The sequence below is a fragment of the Euleptes europaea genome, chromosome 1 (genome assembly GCF_029931775.1).
Source record: "Euleptes europaea isolate rEulEur1 chromosome 1, rEulEur1.hap1, whole genome shotgun sequence".
In the NCBI taxonomy this organism is placed as follows: domain Eukaryota; kingdom Metazoa; phylum Chordata; class Lepidosauria; order Squamata; family Sphaerodactylidae; genus Euleptes; species Euleptes europaea.
In genome coordinates, this window is record NC_079312.1 from 61,591,933 (window position 1) to 61,611,370 (window position 19,438).

Consider the following 19,438-nt stretch of genomic DNA (forward strand, 5'->3'; position numbering starts at 1 on the left):
GTGTTTCTTATCATGCAATTTGCTCTGAACTAGGCCAAAATTTGTGTGAAACCAAGGTTTGGTTATTAACTATTCGATATTGGCTCAAACTATATTTTAGAACTGAGCGTGGTTCCCTTTTATCATTGTTGTTAAAAGAACTTCACAATACCTCCTGGGATTGTATAATTTTGACCAAAATAAGATCTATCGGAGTTTCTTTGGAAGATTTGGCTCCAACTACTGAAGCCCACATTTTTAAAATTATTAAACAACTTCTTTTAGATATGGAGCTTCAAAAGATGCACCCAATCCAACCTTATGTTTGCTCTTCAGCAATGTTGGGTTTTATGAATAAAATTGACAGTATCCCCCACTACTTTTACAATCTGGATATCCCTATCCTCCGTAGAGCATTCTCTCTTGCTAGGGTCAATGCCTTTCCATCAAGGATGCTGTACAGAAGGTACCACCAAATCCCAATACAGGAACAGATCTGTCCTTGTGGTACCAACTCCCTGGGTACAATTGAACACATACTGTTTGACTGTTCTCTATCCAAAACATCCCGTGGGAAATGGTTAAAAACTTGGTTTTATTCAAAACATCACCTGTCTAATAAAGTAAAATGCCAACTTTTATTGAATGATTCAGTACCGGAGATTACTGAGGGTGTTGCCAATTTTCTAGTGGATGTGATGAAAGTGCAAAAACTGACAAGCTCTGATATTTGATTATATTGTTCTTTGTTTTATTTCACTGATGTTATGTTTTATGATCCCTTTTTGTAACAATTGTAATAATTTTTATGCCAATAAAGGTCTATGAATGAATGAATGAATGAACTGAGCGTACTGTGTTCAACATACTCATGATCAGATTGTGAGCTGAGCATAGATTTGTTCAACTGAGGCTGAACAGTGTGAACAGCTTCTGAACAGGGTCATTTAGAAGGCAAATTGGCTTCCAACCTCTCTCCTGAAAATTTTTGGGGAGGACAGAATCAGAAGCCAACTACCAGCTGATTCCCCTGACCACCTGGGAGTTGGCTTCTGTTCTGTTAGCTCTGGAAAATGTGCTATCTGCCAGACTTGTTGTGAAACAACAACATTTTTTTTTGATGGAAGAATCAGAAGCCAACTCCAGCTGATCAGAGAATCGAGTGGGGGTGGACTTCTGGTCCATCCTCCCTTCTGAAAAAAAATCATTGGTGGAAGGTTGAGAAACAATGGAGCTAAAGATCACAGGCTTCAGAACTGAAAGTCTGCTCTATCTAAGCCTTGCACAAGCACAACCATTTTTGGGTTGTGGGGCTCACAAGAAGATTCCTGACCCTGATCAGCTGTGAGTCAGCTTCTGATTCCCCCCAGTAAAATCAGCTGTGTCCCAGCAGCAGGCAGCAAAAGGGCCAGGACATCAGAAAACCGTCTTTCAGCTGATCGTTGCAATTAGCCTCCCAAACCTTTCTGGGTTGCAGAGAGTCTCAACAGAGAGTCAGAAGCTGATTTCCAGTTGACAGGGGGTTTGCTGGGAGTCGGTTTCAGGTCCCATGCTGCAGCTAGTCTGCTGGTGCCCAACAGGTAGTGAATGCCAAACCAGCTGTCAGTTTATTAGCTCCTGGAGTGGCAAACAGGTTGTGAGCTGATCTAGCAGGTGTTTGAGTATCCCTAGGCTAGATATCAAGCACGATCATAAATATGAATTCTATGCTTTATTATTTTTAGGATTGCTGCTAAATCTTTCCCTCTTTGTGTGTTTTAATGTTTTAATGTATTTATTTCATTTGTTTTAAATGTTTTATAAGTGTGTGTGCACACATGTATATACAGTATACGTGTATTTTAAGTACTTTCGAATGTTTGAAATGTTTTAATGTTCATAGTGTTTTAATGCCTGTCACCTCAGGGAACTTGAATAGGGTGAAAAAGTGGCATAGAATTTTTAAAAAATAATAATCACGAATGATTTTTAACTGTGTTCTAGTTACGCTTATGTTTTTAATAGTTCCCCTACGAATGTTTGATTATATATTTATTGATGTGTTGATGTATATAGCTACTATTTTTATTATGTAAAAGTTTTTTATTGTTGGTCTGGTACCGTATTAAACATTTTGATTCGAAAATAATAATCAAATAATGAATTCTGCTGAAAGCTAAATTTGGTTCAAATTCAGCAATTCATGAAATTTTTGAAGAATTTTACCAAACTCTACATTTTTTCTGCTGAATCTACTTTTTAACACTTTTGGTGTTGAGCCTCCTACTATCCAGTAACAGATAACCTTTCCATCTAAAAAGATTTTTTTAAAAAACACACAAAGCTGACTTTTAAAACAGATTTTTATGACAGATTTTCTCTTGTGCACAACCATGTTTTTCTGCTTACTGAAAATTCTTGGTATCAGCAGAAGAATTTGAAAACAAGATGAAAGGAGGTTAAGATCATTAATTGACCAACATTACAGTTGTATTATATTTTGACAACAAAGAAGAACAAAAGACTTTCGATGCCATTTGAAAATTAATGACTTGGGGACATTTGATTTATAATAGATACTACAGTATAAGGCAGCTTCATGTGTTCATGAGCATTGACTCTGTCGAGGAAGCCACAGCCCTCAATTTTCAAGCTCTGAGCAAGACTGTCAAAGATAGGACATTTTGGAGGACATTGATTCATAGGGTCACCATGAGTCGGAGGCAACTTGACAGCATTTAACACACGTTGAGCTTCCAAGGAATGAGATATAGTGCATACTGAAAAATTTGATCCTGGCTGAAACGGGGGATAAAGGAGGTTAAAGCTCCTTGGAAGCTCAATGCTGTTTTGACGCAAAATGAACCCTACTTTTCCCATTCCTCTTCTGGTCCAAATTAAACCGTTGATCCTGACTCATTCCAGAGTCACAGAGAGTGCATAATCCATTCTTGGGGTGAGCTTCCCCTCACCATCACGCCCCACCCTTTTTCCAACCCCCTCCTCAAAGCAGCATGCCGATGGTTAAACAGGGGAAAACAGAAGATTGGCTTCTCTCACAGCCATTCACAAAGCAGTGTGTAGAGGCGGGGATTCAAATGCTTCCTGCTTCCTTGGAGCTCTTTCTGAGCAAAAGAAAGGCTTTTTAAAAACGAAGGTTGGATTTCTCCCCGCACCCCTTTCTTTCAGGTAGTTCCGTTTTTTGTTCTTAAAATGCCTTTTTATGCGGCAGTTGAGTTTAGGGGGAATCTTCTCTCACGGGGAGTACTGTGAAGTAAGCCAATTACAGAGCAGCATTTAAAGGGGTGGGACTTGATTTGAGCTTGAGAGACTGTTTTTCTGTATTCATGGTTCGATTAGCACACAGTTTCGTCCCTGATCATTCAAGCCAATGCATACAGTTTCCCCAAACCTGGGTTACTTTAATGTGTGATGAACCCAGCAGAAAGATCCAACCCATGCATAAAAGACCTCAAACCGACTTACAATCACCTTCCCCTCCCCACAATCACCTTCCCCTCCCCACAATAGACACCCTGTGAGGTAGATGGGGCTGAGAGAACTCAAACAGAGCTGTAACTTGGCCAAGGTCACCCAGTTGGCCTCATGGGTAGGAGTGGGGAAACAAATCCAGTTCACCAGATTAGCCTCCACCGCTCATGTGGAGCAGTGGGGAATCAAACCCAGTTCTCCAGATCAGACTCTACTGATCTAAACCATTGCTCGGGTCTCCAAGGAAAGAGCGGCATCTAGAGTCACACCCAAACTCCTAATGGAGGAGAATGGAACGTATTGTACTCTGTTAAAAGGTGGGAATTGGTTTGCCAGATCTGCCTGTTTCTGACACAGCCATAGGACCTCCATCTTTAATGGATTTAATTTCAGCCAGCTCTTATTTAACCTCCTAATCACGGTCTCCAGGCAGTTGGCCAGAGTATCCAGAATAGTACTCAGCCAGCCAGCCATCAACAGGAAAAGCTGGGTTCATTTGCATGTCGATGGCAACTCAGCCCAAAACTCTGGAGTAGCTGGGCAAGGGGGTTCATATAGATGTTGAAAAGCATTGGAGAGAGGATTGCCCCCTGTGGCATCCCACACACTAACAAGTGCCAAGTTGAGCTCTGCTCCCTTAGTGCTACACTCTGTCCCCAGCCTTGGGGAAAAAGAGATCAGCCATTGCAAGACTGTCCCTCAAATTCCAATGTCAGTAAGGCAGTGGGGCAACAAGTCATGGCTGACCATGTCAAATGCTGCTGAAAGATCAAGCAACAGTAGCAGCACTGACCCGCCTCGATCCAGCTGTCAATGGAGATCATCCATGAGGGCGACCAGCATGGTCTTTATCCCATGGCATGAAATATATAAAGGCACAGGGACAAATAACTGGAGTGTACTCACAAAGAATGTGAAATTCCATCTCCTTTAAATCATCATTTTTGTTGTCAAAATATAACACAAATGTAATATTGGTCAATAGATATTCTGTTTTCAGGTCAACTGACAATGGAAGAGGCTTGGGGAACAAATTTTGGAAGCCCTGATCACATTAGCAGCCCATGGACCTGGTGTGAGACTTCAGTACCTCGTTGCATTTCTCTCCTAAGGAACTTTACTCCAGACATAATCGTGAGTTAAAAAGTTTTATTAGAGAAAGCCAGCGGGTTCAGTAGGTCCGTTGAGACATAAGGCTAGAATGCAGACATGGGGAAACACCAGTACATTTAAAGGATTCATACAATAGGATTGATTAGTTTCAGGACATAATACAAAAGGGGCGAGTTGAGGCAGAGTTGCCTTGATGGTTTAGGTATAAGGAAACAATACAGAAGGTAACAGCCGGTAACTATTCACAGGAGAAGCCATACATGAAACCAATGTGTGAAATAGCTAGGTGATTGCCAGGGCTCCCAGGCATTGTTCCGCGGGCCCTGGTGACTCAGTAACCATTGAGGGGTAGATGCCGGGGGGGGGGGATGGGCAGAGGCCGAAAGCCAGGAAGCCTTAGCTGACACCTGGACAGGTAATGGGATTTGTTTGCCTGTAATGTATAGTTTGGGTCTCTATGGTATGAGAAGGTGGCCCAGAGAGAATCTTTGACAGGAGGTGCCTGACAGCTCTCGGAGGACTGTTTATTTCACCACTTAATGGTTCATGCTTATTAAATTGGAGCTTCAACTTCTGCTGTTCCACTCATTTTCTACATACCACTGTGGAACTCAGTCTGCCTAGTAGCCTTCCCATGGGAAGAATAAGACATATGTTTGAACATGCTCTCTTACTCCAGTTTGTACTTGCTCACATTGAAAAAGTGAGGTGATGAAGCCTACTGTTACTCATACTGAGGAGCAGATCGTCTCACAGAGAACTCCAGCTGACTCAATGTGTCAAAGTCACAGGCCAACTGCCTATGCATTCATTTCTTCTCTTTCTAAAAATCACTTCCCTCCATTGAGCAAGTAAATAAACCCTGAGAATGCATTAACTGACTCTTTTCACAAGTTCTAGTGTTCTCCCACACTCTAAATTTTTTAGATTCTACAATAGAGCAATTTGATGGGATTTAATGCCACAGGGGGGCATTTTAACACAAAAATGCAACTAGGTTCATATGGATTTCCAGTAACTATTCAGACATTCCTTTGCTAATAAACTTCTTTACCACAACTGCTAATGTGCAGGTGTGCATTTTTTTAACAATGAAATGTCAATTTAAAAGTGGGTTGAACCAAACCCTGCAAAAAGCAAGATTAGCCTTACATACCACAGCCTTTTATTTTGCTTCTCTGTATTGTTAAATGGATCTGTAAAAAGAGCGCTCAGCATTCTATTCCTATTTTTAATACAAATAAATGAAAATAAAAGCATTAATACAATTAAGAGTCAGTCTTTATTTTGGCAAGAGGAGAAATGACACATACTGATTATTATTAATCATGCAAAACAGATAAGTCTTTAAAATAACCTTCCAGAACTTGTCTCTTTTTCTTTTTGTATATTATTGCAATATATGGGCAATGTTTTTAAAATTTTGGAGCTGCCTCAGAGAACTTGCTACAGTTACATAATTAGCTGCCACATCTTGCCACATAGCTATGATTTCCTTGGTCACACATTCTGGAAATGAAACAAAGGTTGAAGTGAATTGACAGAGTATAACTTTGGGCTCAATCAGAATCCATCTAAGGGGTATATATGTGTGGAAGGAGACTTCTACACATATCTAAGAACAGGTAAAACTTGCTTATAATGAGTCAGATTATTGATCTAACTAAGTTACTGTTGTCAATAGGGCTGTTGATTCGGTTCGTTCTGAACCGAAAAACAGCTGAATTTCCCCCGATTCAGCGGTTTTCACTTCGGATGGAACCAAATTTTTTAAAAGGCGGGAAAACGATGAGCCGAATTCGGCGAGTTCGGGGCGCCCCGAATAAATTTGGCAAATTCAGGGGCTTAGAATCAGCAGCATAACCGTCAGTTAGTAAGCAGCATTCTCCCGCTGCCAATCAGTGTCCAAGCTGGGTCTTCTTGTGGCCAATCATTCGCGGTTGAGTGCGTGAGCCCAGCTGCTTCAAGGCCCAGGGAGAGAAAGAGAGAGTATCTGTTTGTGTGTGAGAGAGATCCCTATGGGGGAGGGTGCGTGTGCACATTCACTACTTTCCACGGTTCCGAGGAGCATTTTTGGAGGTAGAGATCCCAAAATTTCAGTATAGCTTGAGGGGACCCTTCTTGCAAGAACCCCCAAGTTTTGTAAAGATTGGGTTAGGGGTCCCAAGATATGGGGCCCAGAACCAAATTGCCCATTGGAATAAAGCGAATAAGAACACATTTGCGCCTTTCCTCGGCTCCGGGGGGCATTTTTGGAGGTAGAGGTCCCAAAATTTCAGGGTAGCTTGAGGAGACCCTTCTTGCAAGAACCCCCAAGTTTTGTGAAGATTGGGTCAGGGGGTCTGAAGTTATGGGGCCCGGAAGGGGCCTCTACCTCTAAACATGCCCCTTGGAACTGCAGAAAGGCACGAATGTGTTTTTAATGGCTTTAAACGGCCAAATTTTTTTCCTGAACTCCGATTCTCGCGCCGAATTGCACGGATCCGAAATGGGAGAGTTCGGAATTCGGCATTTTCCAAATAAAAATGGGCTGAATTTTGCCGAATCTGTATTTTACCGAATTTCTTTTCAACAGCCCTAATTGTTAACTTTGACTGTTTTCCAATGTATCTTCCCTGAGATCCTTTAAGTGGAAATACAAGGGATTTCTGCATATCATTACACATAATACCAGTATGGGCTATAGAGTGTGGATCAATAATTTCACACTATGAGGCCAGGGACAGACAGGGGGGATTTATCTACAAACCAGGTTTGCAGAAAAATGAAATGTAAAGAAAAATACTCCTGGGCTATTTTTTAAAATCCCCAATCATAGAAGCACCGTGTTTTCAGGAATGGGCTGTAAGTCTTTCTTAATCGTATCATTCTTTAAAACCAGGACTACTTAGATGAACATCAAACGGTAAGATTTTATGAAATTCAGCATTTATTTATGACTGATTTAATTGTCTATTTAAACTATTGCTTTCTGAGTGGGGCAGCTGCACAGCAAGGAACTCAGTCAGGCTGTGTGAGAATGCACATGTGCCAAAAGCCAGTTCACCGTACTACATGATTAGGAAGGAGCATAGTGAAGCAACTTGCTGAACAGCCACAAACAAGCTGAAAAACAGCTGAAAAACCAGCTCCTTGTTTCTGACTGGCAAACAGGATGAGAGATAACTGAGAGGGGTGCAAATATCCCTATCCACATTCTGTTTTGGCTGTATAGGTACAGGGGAAGACTTGGGGAGGGCACTTTTTTTGTTTTTTATTACGTGCCATTTACGCATGGGAGGTTTTGGCTTGGATTTGCCGCTTTCTAGATGCAAATTTTCTCCATCTGAATTCTCAAAACTCAAAAATAAGCCCCCATGCAGAGTCTTGACAATTCGGATGGGGGAAATGTGCATCTAGAGAGCAGCAAATCCAAGGCAAAACCTTCCATGCATAAATGGCCTTGGTCTCCTCATTGAATTAAATGGAGATATTTTAATTGGTGTTAATGTTTGCATTATGTTGCATTGGTTGGGCTTATGGTCTCGAATTGTTCACTGCCCTGAAGCTTTTTAAAAAGAATGTAGCAGGATCAAGATTTATGGACAAATACATAAACAAACAAATACCACCACCCTACTTTTTTTTAAAAAAATCCTTATCTAATAGCACTTTCTACTGCACATTGCATTAGAATTTGGAAAAATCCTTTAAATAGAGATTTTATGAGTTTTTAAGATCAGTTATTTTGTGTTAATAATGAGCATACATTAGGCTTCAGATAATTGCTTTATGCAAGCTAAGGTTTGACTTTCAGTTAAACAAACTTGCTGTGTGTTCACAGGTGTATTGTCCTCAAGGGCATTCTGCTTTTAGGGGTGGCAGCTGTTGCCAAGGTGTTGCTGATACAGCTCTGTGTATAATTTATTGGAAACAGGTGCTGGCTTATGATGAAGATAGACAGGAAACTAAGGCAGACAACAGTGTTTAACCCCCATTTTCAAAGTTCTCATTAAGGAGGGCCAGTTGCTGTCTGGTCTGCAAGTTTGCCTGGATATTGCCATCGTTGGAGCTTGCATTTGTAAATGCCCATAGATCATCGCATGGAACAAATTGGCCAGTCAGCACACATATTATATGGTTCTGCAGTAGAGGACTGTTTCCACTATCTATGCAGTACAGAGCAATCCTAAAGAGCATTATCCCAGGTGAAACCATTGAAATGAATGGGCTTAGACTAGGGTTACTGACCTTCAGGTGGTGATGGAGATCTCCCGCTATTACAACTGATCTCCGGCCAACAGAGATCAGTCCACCTGGAGAAAATGGCCGCTTTGGCGATTGGACTCTATGGCATTGAAGTCCCTCCCCTTCCCAAACCCCACCCTTCTCAGGCTCTGCCCCAAAAACCTCCCGCCGGTGGCGAAGAGGGACCTAACAACCCTAGCTTAGGCTGGAGTAACTTTCCTTAGGATTGCACTGTAAAAATACTTCTACCATATCACCAAACAATGCACCAATAGAAACATACTATCCTCTCAGCATAGCAGTGAAGAGTGTACTACTGAACAGCCACCATATTCCCAGTATGCCAGTGAACAGTGATCCAGCAACTAGCTGCCATCCTTCCAGTTCTACAGAAGGTAGATTTTCACATGGACCTTTCCTGATAGTCAAAATGCCTCAGCAGATTTTTACATCGTATGGTTTAGCCTGGGTATGTTTAGCCTAGAGAGGAGACAACTGAGAGGTAATATGATAACCATCTTCAAGTACTTGAAGGTCTGTCGTATAGAGGATGGTGTGGAGTTGTTTTCTGTTGCCCTAGAACGTTGGGCCAAAACCAATGGGTTGAAATTAAATCAAAAGAGTTTTAGGCTAAGCATTAGGAAGAACTTTCTAACAGTCAGAGTGGTTCCTCCGTGGAACAGGCTTCCTTGGGAGGTGGTGGGCTCTCCTTCCCTGGAAGTTTTTAAGCAGAGGCTAGATGGCCATCTGTCAGCAATGCTGATTCTGTTAACATAGGCAGATCATGAAAGTGAGGGCAGGAAGAAAGGTTGTGTCAATGTCTTTCATCTTGTGGCCCTTTCTAGCATGCCCAGGGTAATGCCGATCACCACGGCGGGTCAGAAAGCAATTTTCCTCCAGGCCAGATTAGCCAGGGACCCTGGAGGTTTTTTTTTTTTTTGCCATCTTATGGGAATGGAGTAGGCGTCACTGGGGGTATGGGGGGAAGGTGGTTGTGAATTTCCTGCATTGTGCAGGGGATTGGACTAGATGACCCTGGTGGTCCCTTCCAACTCTATGCTTCTATTATTCTATGATTCCTAGCAAAGAAAGACACCATTTACACCTCCCTACCATAACAATCCCTGCATTGCAAGAATGGCTTGCCTAAGGCAAGCCTTGGGGAAGCCTCCCTACGCCTCAGCAGAGCTGCACCAGGTTTTTGTTGGTGCAGCATCACTTTACTGTATGGGGCTTCCCCCCCCCCATTTTTATTTTTTTTGACAGTTTTAAAGCCCTTTTTTCTGCTTGCAGTAGACTCCAAACCTCTTTGGAGGTGCCGCCACAGTGCCTCAGCCATGCCGTTCTCGGGCGCTGCTAGGCTCAGGAATGGGCTGTCAGACAGATTTTTAACAAATGACTTCCCAAACAATCTGCCAGCCACTGTGGTAAAAAAACCCAGATTGTTTGCTTCTGATTCCTGAAACAGACCTATTTGAATGATATTGGCCTTTGATTTCAGAGGCATTAAGCTTCTGGTTGGGGCTCTATTTAGGACCTACCCCAGTCCTGGGCTTCTCACTCATTTCAAGGAACTCTGTATAAGAAACCAAAAGCTTATGTTTGGTCATATAGTCTTATTCAAGAGATGGTTATGGACATTGGTCTTTATGGCGCTAAAAGGCTCCAGTTGCTGTAACAGACTAACAGGGCTATCCCTAAGGGAGAGAAATCACATCGTAATGTCTCTGTTTTACTCAACTGCTTCTAACTGATTACGTGAACAATGTAATTTGCTTGCCTATGGTGATAGCTATACAGTACTTGCCAAAATAAACGGTTACAGTGACTTTTAGTAAGGTTGCAATGGTCTGCTGAAATTGTACTAGACTTTTAAAAATGTGCAACATTTTCCCTTAAAAACTGAACCTGGATGAGCTGTGTCCTAGGCTGTTTAACTGATGAAACACAGAAAACAAGAGCAAAATGACACACCGTTATAGAGGATGCAAATTTAAAATAACACTTCTATGTTGAGTTCCTCTGTCCCACTCAATAACATCTAGTACAACTTACCCTGTATCCTGACATCATTATCCTTTTCTTTCCATGCCTTCATTCCACTTCACTGATTTCTTCTGACAGGGTCAGGAAAATGCACATCAGAATAACTTTCGGGACAAGGATGTTATTTTCTTTTTAATATTTAGTTCTGTTTTACCAGGAAATTCTAATATCTCCTGTGCCAATAAATGAATTTTGGATAGGACTTAAGGTCTAGTAATGAAGCTGTAAAAAGTTGTACTAGTACTTATGTCTGGCTTGAAATCACACTCTTGGATCATGGAGTTCTGCCTTCAAAGGCTTTGGTTATGTGAGAGAAGCACACTCTGGATATGCTCAGAATTACCCTTTTTGTTATTTTTAATATTCTACAATGCCTGGAGAGAGCTTCCTGAGCAGAGGATGAGTCCACATTGTCCAGGGCTGCATCTAGATTAATCAATCTCTTAGCAATCACAGTATCCCCTTACATTGTACCAGTATCATAAGCCAGCCCAGGACATCATGCAGGATTAAAGCTGAAACAGCTACTCAATGCCTAGATATGTTTCCCATGTATATATATTGCAGAGCAAGAAGAGGGTGGAAGAAGAGAATGGGAAAAGTGGTCAGCAACATACCGCCCTAAAGGTATCCCAGCCACAACTGAGCCATATATAGGTTCATGGCTAAGCACCTGCCATACCACAGTAATCCAAAAGGTATCAGTACTTACAAAGTAAGATGGATCCTCCCCACTTGCCACAGGATGTAAGTCACCGTATAATGTGATATAGTAACTGCCATAAATGGAAAGCCGTGCTGTGTTGTGGTCAGAGTTAGGGCTGTTGAAAAAAAAATTCAGTATAGTTCGGATTCGGCAGAATTCGGCCCATTTCGATTCAGGTTATGCTGAAGTCCGAACTCCCCCGATTCGGATCCTTAGAATTCGGCGCCTAGTTCGAGTTCGGGGGGAAATACTGCCGAATAAAGTCCGTGGCTCCGAGGGGGCATTTTTGGGGGTAGAGGTCTCAAACTTTCAGGGTAGCTTCAGATGAGGCTACTTGCAAGAACCCCCAAGTTTTGTAAAGATTGGGTCAGGGGGTCCCAAGATATGGGGCCCGGAAGAGGTTGCCTCCCAAAAAAAATCACCCACAGTGACAGAAATAAAGCCACTTAAAGTACATTGGCGCTTTTCCGCGGCTCCGGGGGGGCATTTTTGGGGGTAGAGGTCTCAATCTTTCAGGGTAGCTTCAGATGAGCCTTCTTGCAAGAACCCCCAGGTTTTGTAAAAACTGGGTCAGGGGGTCTCGAGATATGGGACCCGAAAGGGGTCCCCCCTTAATGTGCATTTTTATTCCATTTACAGCACACATTCGAGCCACTCCGTGGCTGCAGGGGGCACATTTTTGGGGATGCAGCCCCCAAACCTTCAGCATAGCTTCAGATGAGGCTTCTTGCAAGAACCCCCAAGTTTTGTAAAGATGGGATAGGGGGGTCCAGAGATATGGGTTCCCCCCTTTTCCCTATTGGGATGAATGGGATCAGCCGATCCTATGCATCTAGAGAGCGGCAAATCCAAGGCAAATCTTTACAAAACTTGGGGGTTCTTGCAAGAAGCCTCATCTGAAGCTACGCTGAAAGTTTGGGGGCTGTACCCCCAAAAATGCGCCCCCTGCAGCCACGGAAAGGAGCGAATTGCACACGCACCCCCCCCACGGGGATTTCTCTCTCACACAAACAGATACTCTCTTTCTCTCCCCGGGCCATGCAGCAGCTGGGCTCACGTGCTCAATTGCGACTGATTGGCCAGAAGAAGACCTTGCTTGGCCACCGATTGGCCTCGGGAAAATGCTGCTTACTAACTGACCGTTATGCTGCTGTGCCAACCCTGAATTTGCCAAATTTATTCACCGAACACCCCGAACTCACTGAATTCGGCTCCCCGTTTTCCACCCTTTTTTGAGTTCGGTTCCATCCGAACTAAAAACCACCAAATCAGGGGAAATTCGGCTGTTTTTCGGTTCGGGACGAACCGAATCGACAGCCCTAGTCAGAGTGTCAGGCTAGTATCTGAGATACCCAGGGTCAAATAACCACTCCACCATGGAATAGGGTTGCCAACCTCCAGGTGGTGGCTGGAGATCTCCTACTATTGCAACTGATCTCCAGGCGATAGAGATTAGTTCCCCTGGAGAAAATGGCTGGTTTGGCAACTGAGCTCTACGGCATTGAAGTCCCTCTCCTCTCCAAACCCTGCCCTCCTCAGACTCCACCCCTGAAATCTCCAGGTATTTCCCAACCTGGAGCTGGAAATCTGTCAGATAGGCTCTCCGCCGGCCCCGGATAGAAACAAGATGGTTTCCCCCACTGACAAAATTGAGTCCTTTTGCACTCTGTCCCTCCCCGTTTGCACCTGGTCTCCTACCCAAGATCTGCAGCTCAATGGAGACCCGCCCCGGTAATGGCTGATCTGATACAGGGTCCTGCAGAACAATACTGGGAGCCCGGGAAGATCAGCCACTTAACTCACGCATTTAACTCTGAATACTTTTGCTCAAGTCTTTACCGATAGTTAGCTTCGGTATTGTGTCTTTGTTTCCAATAATCCAATCAACCCCATTGTATCCACCCTATATATGTTTCAATATTCCCCCATACCTGTATGCTAGCCTTAAGTTTTTGACCTGCTGAAATCGCTGTTCTTCTGAAATAAACTTTTAACTCGCTGTATCGTCTGGAGGAAAGTTATTGCCAGGAACGCATCGACTTGCTGAGGCCTGACAAAACCCTACCATGGAAGCTCAATGAGTGACCTTGGGCCTCTCACACACTCTCAGCCTAACCTACGTTACAGGATTGTTGTGAGGATAAAATGGAAGAGTGGAAAATGTCATAAGCCACTTTGGGTCTCCATTGGGGAGAAAGTTATCAAATAAATGAAGTAAATAAATAAATAACTGAACAAAGGCTTCTGGTGGGGAAAAATCCTCCTGTGAACTCCTCAGACTTTTACTAGTTTCAGCAAACTTTGGATCAATTCGTTCAGGGATAATAGAACTTTTGTTGCATAAAGTAAAGAAGTTAGACTATTCATAATGTTTCTGTAACTTGACTTGTCTTATGTCTTGCTTTCTTATACTGTACTTAAAAAAGAAACTATTTCATTCAGGAGACGTGCATGGTACTGTTTATTCATGGACAGGAGTTTGCATGTTTTTGAAGCCAATCACTCATTTAATCTCTAATGCGTGAGACTCATGGGTAGTAAATATGCACACTAAATGTTTTCAAAAGAAGTGAGACTCTAGGAACAGTATTTAAACCTCAAACCTAAAAATTGTAGAGATTTACATTTTAAGAATATGCCCAAAGGCATCTAAGATCACATTAAGGCCTAGTAGACTGCCAATTTCTCTCCCAAATATTTGAGCGTAAGGGAAAAAGCATCTGAAACAACAAAATTAGATAAAGAAAATACAGACCCCGGGCAGAGGCAGAGTGTGCCAAAAATATCGAGAAAACTTTATACTACCCCTAGCAGCTATGTTCTGTTTAACATATGCTGCACAAGTAAATACAGCTTGTCTTTTGCAAGTATAGATATGTTCCTAGTGGCCACTGAAACCCCCTTCTACAGTCTGAGGATTATTAATGCATATGAAGGAGAAACTATGGCATTCTTCTATTTAGCTGCCCATGTGGCTTGCTTTGTTTTTAGAAATACATGCCTAGATACTAATGTAAATCCTTGCTGTCTTTGTCTGAGATCAGGGTTGCCAGCTCTGGGTGGGGAAATACCTGGAAATTTTGGAGGTTGGCAACCCTATCTTAGCCTGAGCTTGCTTCAAACAGATGAAGAGAGAGAGATTTCACTAGCAACAGGTCTCCACTGCTCTAGATTGCAGAAATAAGAGTGTATTCTATAGTTCACTCCAGCATATGCTGAGGCATTGTTAGCCTCTTTGGCCATGCCTAAAGTCCTCTAGTCCAAGGGAAGTGTATTCTAACTTTCAGTGTCAACTTACTGTTGTGGGTATGCCAGACAATGCCACATTATATTTGCTTTGCATGTTGGGTTGCCAGCTCCATGTTGGGAAATACCTGGATATGTTTGGGGTGGAGCCTGAGGAGGATGGGTTTGGGGAAGGGAGGGACTTCAATAGTGTACAATGCTATAGAGTCCACCATCCAAAGCATCAGTTTTCTCCAGGGGAACTGATCTATGTTGCCTGGAGATCAGTTGTAATAGCAAGAGATCTCCAGCCACCACCTGAAGGTTGGCAACTCAACTGCATGCCTGAGACATCCAGCTGTAGAGACACACCCCTGCCATGCCAGAAGCTGTCTAGATATTTTCAGAATTGGCCCAGAGTTTGTTCTGTCACTATGCTTCTGTCCTAATTAATGCTCAAAGTTCCAACCTGGGTGCTGACTGGGATGGAATTTGATGGTATCACTAAATTCCATATCTCTGCATTTTATTTCATATGTGGTTAGAGCTACCAACTCTAGCTTGGGGAATTGCTGGAGATTTGAAAGCAGTGCTTGGGGAAGGAGGAGTATTGGGAGGCGAGGGAGCTCAGCAGGGATGTGATGCCACTGAGTCAACCCTCCAAAGCTTTCATTTCCTCCAGGGAAACCAACCTCTTAAGATCAAATGTAAATCTGGGAGAACTGCAGACCCTACCTTGAAGTTGGTAGCCCTGTATGTGGCTTACTGTATGCTGGAGGACTGACAACCCTTCTGAGATACATGTTGAAGGTGGAATGCATGCCATTATACCCTACAGAGGTCCCTCGCTTCTCTAAACCACACTCTGCCAGGCATTACCTTCAAATCTCCAGGTATTTGTGGAGCAAGAGTTGGCACCCCTCGTTTTATGCCATATTTTCACTGGGAATTTTCAGAGGTTTCTGAAGGAGTGGCTTGGATTACATTCCTCTCAAACATCAGTTTTCTATATCTTATGGGAGGACTTCAACAATTTTGATATCTTTAGAGTGAGTCAGATTGAGGCAGAGGTAAACATGTTCTCTTGGGCAAGACAGCTGATTGCAACAACCCCTCCAAAGCTCTTTACTTGACCTTGAAAGATTAGCCATCCTAGGTGAGAAATAATTCTGTTTTCATGCTTCTCTAGTCTTGGTTTTTGCTTGACAGAGATTTAGGAAAGGAAAGCAAACAGTTGATGGAATAATAAACCCTCTTATTAAAAATATGTAGAGAACCTTTATTTATAGTGGAACCCACTCAAATAAATATGCCGTTAACAAACTTGTGTAAGGAATTATAGTGTTACATAGTGTACCCAGTGATGAAATAAAATGCCACAAGACAAGTGGTGAAACCTGATGATTGATTATCAGACCTTTTGAGCAAATAAACCAGTGCCAGCTAACGATAATCCTTTTTGATGAACGTCTCATTACATTAATGCCCGATAAGGAAATAAACCAGTTGCAGAAACCAATCGCTTACATTCAAAGCCGAATATTCTTAAATTAGATAAACAGTATAGAGAACTGGGTGTAACACATTTTTGTAATGTTTATTGATAACCCTTGGGTTCCAGTGGATAATGTGCTTGGCTTAGGTTTGAGAGATGTGAGTTCAGATAGTTGTTTGGTGATTGATTGATTGATTGATTGATTGATTGATTGAGGTAGCCTTTGACAAGTGAAATAATGGAATTACAGTAGCATACCACTCCATCAGGGCTCTAGTGGAAATGAATGAAATAAGAAATGTAAAGTACTTTAAAGATTACAAACCTAAATTAAAATCTCTTACGATCATCGTACAGTTAAGAAGCCCCTGCTCAGGAGATCTTTTACAGAGTGAGAACAAATATGCACCCCTGTCAAACCAGGAACTATATGTTCACACATAAAAGGTACTACATGAACAGTTCTTCAGGCCAATCTAATAGCAAGGATTATATGTATGTAACCCTTTTTAAAAAGCTGAAACCCATTAATCATCTACTTCCATTTCCTTCTTGTTGATTGGTAGCAAGGCAGTTTTTGAAAAGTAAATTTACATGCAGAACCAACCAGAATCCATTTGCCCCCTTTTCATTTAGTGCTTATCTATTATTTACAACATGGTCCATATATAATGGGGTGGATCCAACCATCCTTAAGTTAAGACGCTTAGGGCTGTTTAGCTTGGAAAGAAGGCGGCTGAGTGGAGACATGATAGAGGTCTATAAAATTATGCATGGTTTGGAGAGAGTGGACAGGGAGAAGTTTTTCTCCCTCTCTCATAATACTAGAACACGGGGTCATCTGCTAAAGCTGGAGGGTGAGAGATTCAAAACAGATAAAAGGAAGTATTTTTTCACACAACACATAGTTAAATTGTGGAACTCCCTGCCCCAGGATGTGGTGATGGCTGCCAGCTTGGAGGGCTTTAAGAAGGGAGTGGACGTATTCATGGAGGAGAGGAGTATTCATGGCTGTTAGTTTGAGTGGATACTAGTCATGCTGCAAACCTATTCTCTCTAGTATCAGAGGAGCATGCCTATTATTTTGGGTGCGGTGGAACACAGGCAGGATGGTGCTGCTGCACTCATCTTGTTAGTGGCTTCCTAGAGGCACTTGGTTTGCCACTGTGTGAACTAGGGCTGTAGAATTAAAAAAAAATTGGTATAGTTCGGATTCGGCCGAATTCAGCCCGTTTAGATTCGGGATATGCCGAAGTCCGAACTCCCCCACTTCGGATCTGTTCAATTCGGCGGGAATTCAAAGTTCGGAAAAAAATTCGGCCGAATAAAGCCATTAAAAACACAATCGCGCCTTTCCGCGGCTCTGGGGGGGGGCATTTTTGGGGTTAGAGGTCCCAAACTTTCGGCAGAGCTTCAAAGGACGTTTATTGAAAGACTCCCCAAGTTTTGTAAAGATTGGGTCGGGGGGGCTGAGATATGGGCCCTGAAAGGGTTCCCCCCACCCTTAATGTGCATCTCTCAGCAGAGCTTGCCGCCCACGCACAAAGCTCCCAGCCCCGACAACAGCTGAGAAATTTGCAAAGCAACTGCAAAACAACTGCAAAACAACACAACCTTGTTAAACAACACCTTTGCAACACACAACTGAAACCTCCCCCCTCAAACCAGGGAGCGAGAGACTCGAGGAGGAACACACACCCCAGGCAGAACCGACGAAAGCCCCCTTTGGCTTCCCCCCCACCCACAGAAACTGCTCCCTCCCCACACACACACAGACACTGCTTTCCCCCCCACACACACACATACACAGGAGAAAAATTATAGATTAAAGCCCCCAAAGGGGTCTTACTGTGGCTGTCTTCTGTTCCATCAAGAGGGGCTGAAGAGGACTTGTAATCCAAGATGATTCCAATTAGGCATGGGACGTTTTGCTCTGGAGATGCACAGGATCGGCTGATCCATTCATCCCAACAGGGAAAAGGGGAAAGGGGAAAAGGGAAAGGGGAAAGCCCATATCTCGGGACCCCCTGACCCAGTGTTCACAAAACTTGGGGGGTATCTTAAGAACACTGGTCTGAAACTCCGCTCAAAGTTTGGGATCTGCACCCCCAAAAATGCGCCCCCTGCAGCCATGGAAAGAGAAAAGGGGGGAGACGATATTTCTGCCCCCACTGAACCCATCTTTACAAAACTTGGGTAGTATCTTAAGAATAATTGACTGAAGCTATGCTAAAAGTTTGGGGGCTATATCCCCAAAAAAGCGCCCCCTGCAGCCACATAAATGGAAAAAGGGGGAGGGAAAAGGGGGAGAGCCCATATCTCGAGACCCCCTGACCCAATGTTTACAAAACTTGGCGGGTATCTTAAGAACACTGGTCTGAAACTCCGCTCAAAGTTTGGGATCTGTACCCCCAAAAATGCGCCCCCTGCAGCCATGGAAATAAAAAGGGGGGAGCCCATATCTCGGGACCCCCTGACCCAATGTTTACAAAACTTGGGTGGTCTCTTAAGAAGGCTTGTCTGAATATCCCCTGAAAGTTTTGTGTCTGTACCCCAAAAAATGCACCCCCTGCAGCCACAGAAAGGAGCGAATGTGAACAAGCACCCCACACACACACACGAGGATTTCGCTCGCTCTCTCTCTCTCCCTGGCCAGGCCGCACATCAGCTGATTCCTCCAGTACTCAATCCTGACTGATTGGCCAGAAGAAGACCCAGCTTGGCCACCGATTGGCCGGGGGAGGAGAATGCTGCTTACTGACGGCTATGCTGCTTACTGACGGCCCCGAATTTGCCGAATTTATTCGCGCACTCCCGAACTCGCTGAATTCAGCCCCCCCGGTTGCCCGCCAGTTTTGAGTTCGGTTCCTCCCGAACTAAAAACCACCGAATCAGGGGAAATTCGGCTGATTTTCAGTTCGGGCCGAACCGAATCAACAGCCCTAGTGTGAACAGACTGCTGGACCTGATGGGCCTTGGTCTGATCCAGCAGGGCCTTTCTTATGTTCTTATCCTTCATCCTTCCTCCGACTTGAGTGGTTCTTCCTCCAATGGAAGAGCCACTTAATTTGGAGGAAGGCTTCAGACCTGAGCCAAAAGAGAAAGTAGGGTATAAATACTTTGCTCAGATGAGTAGTAGGATGGGGTAGGATCCACCACAATTATATATTTCACCT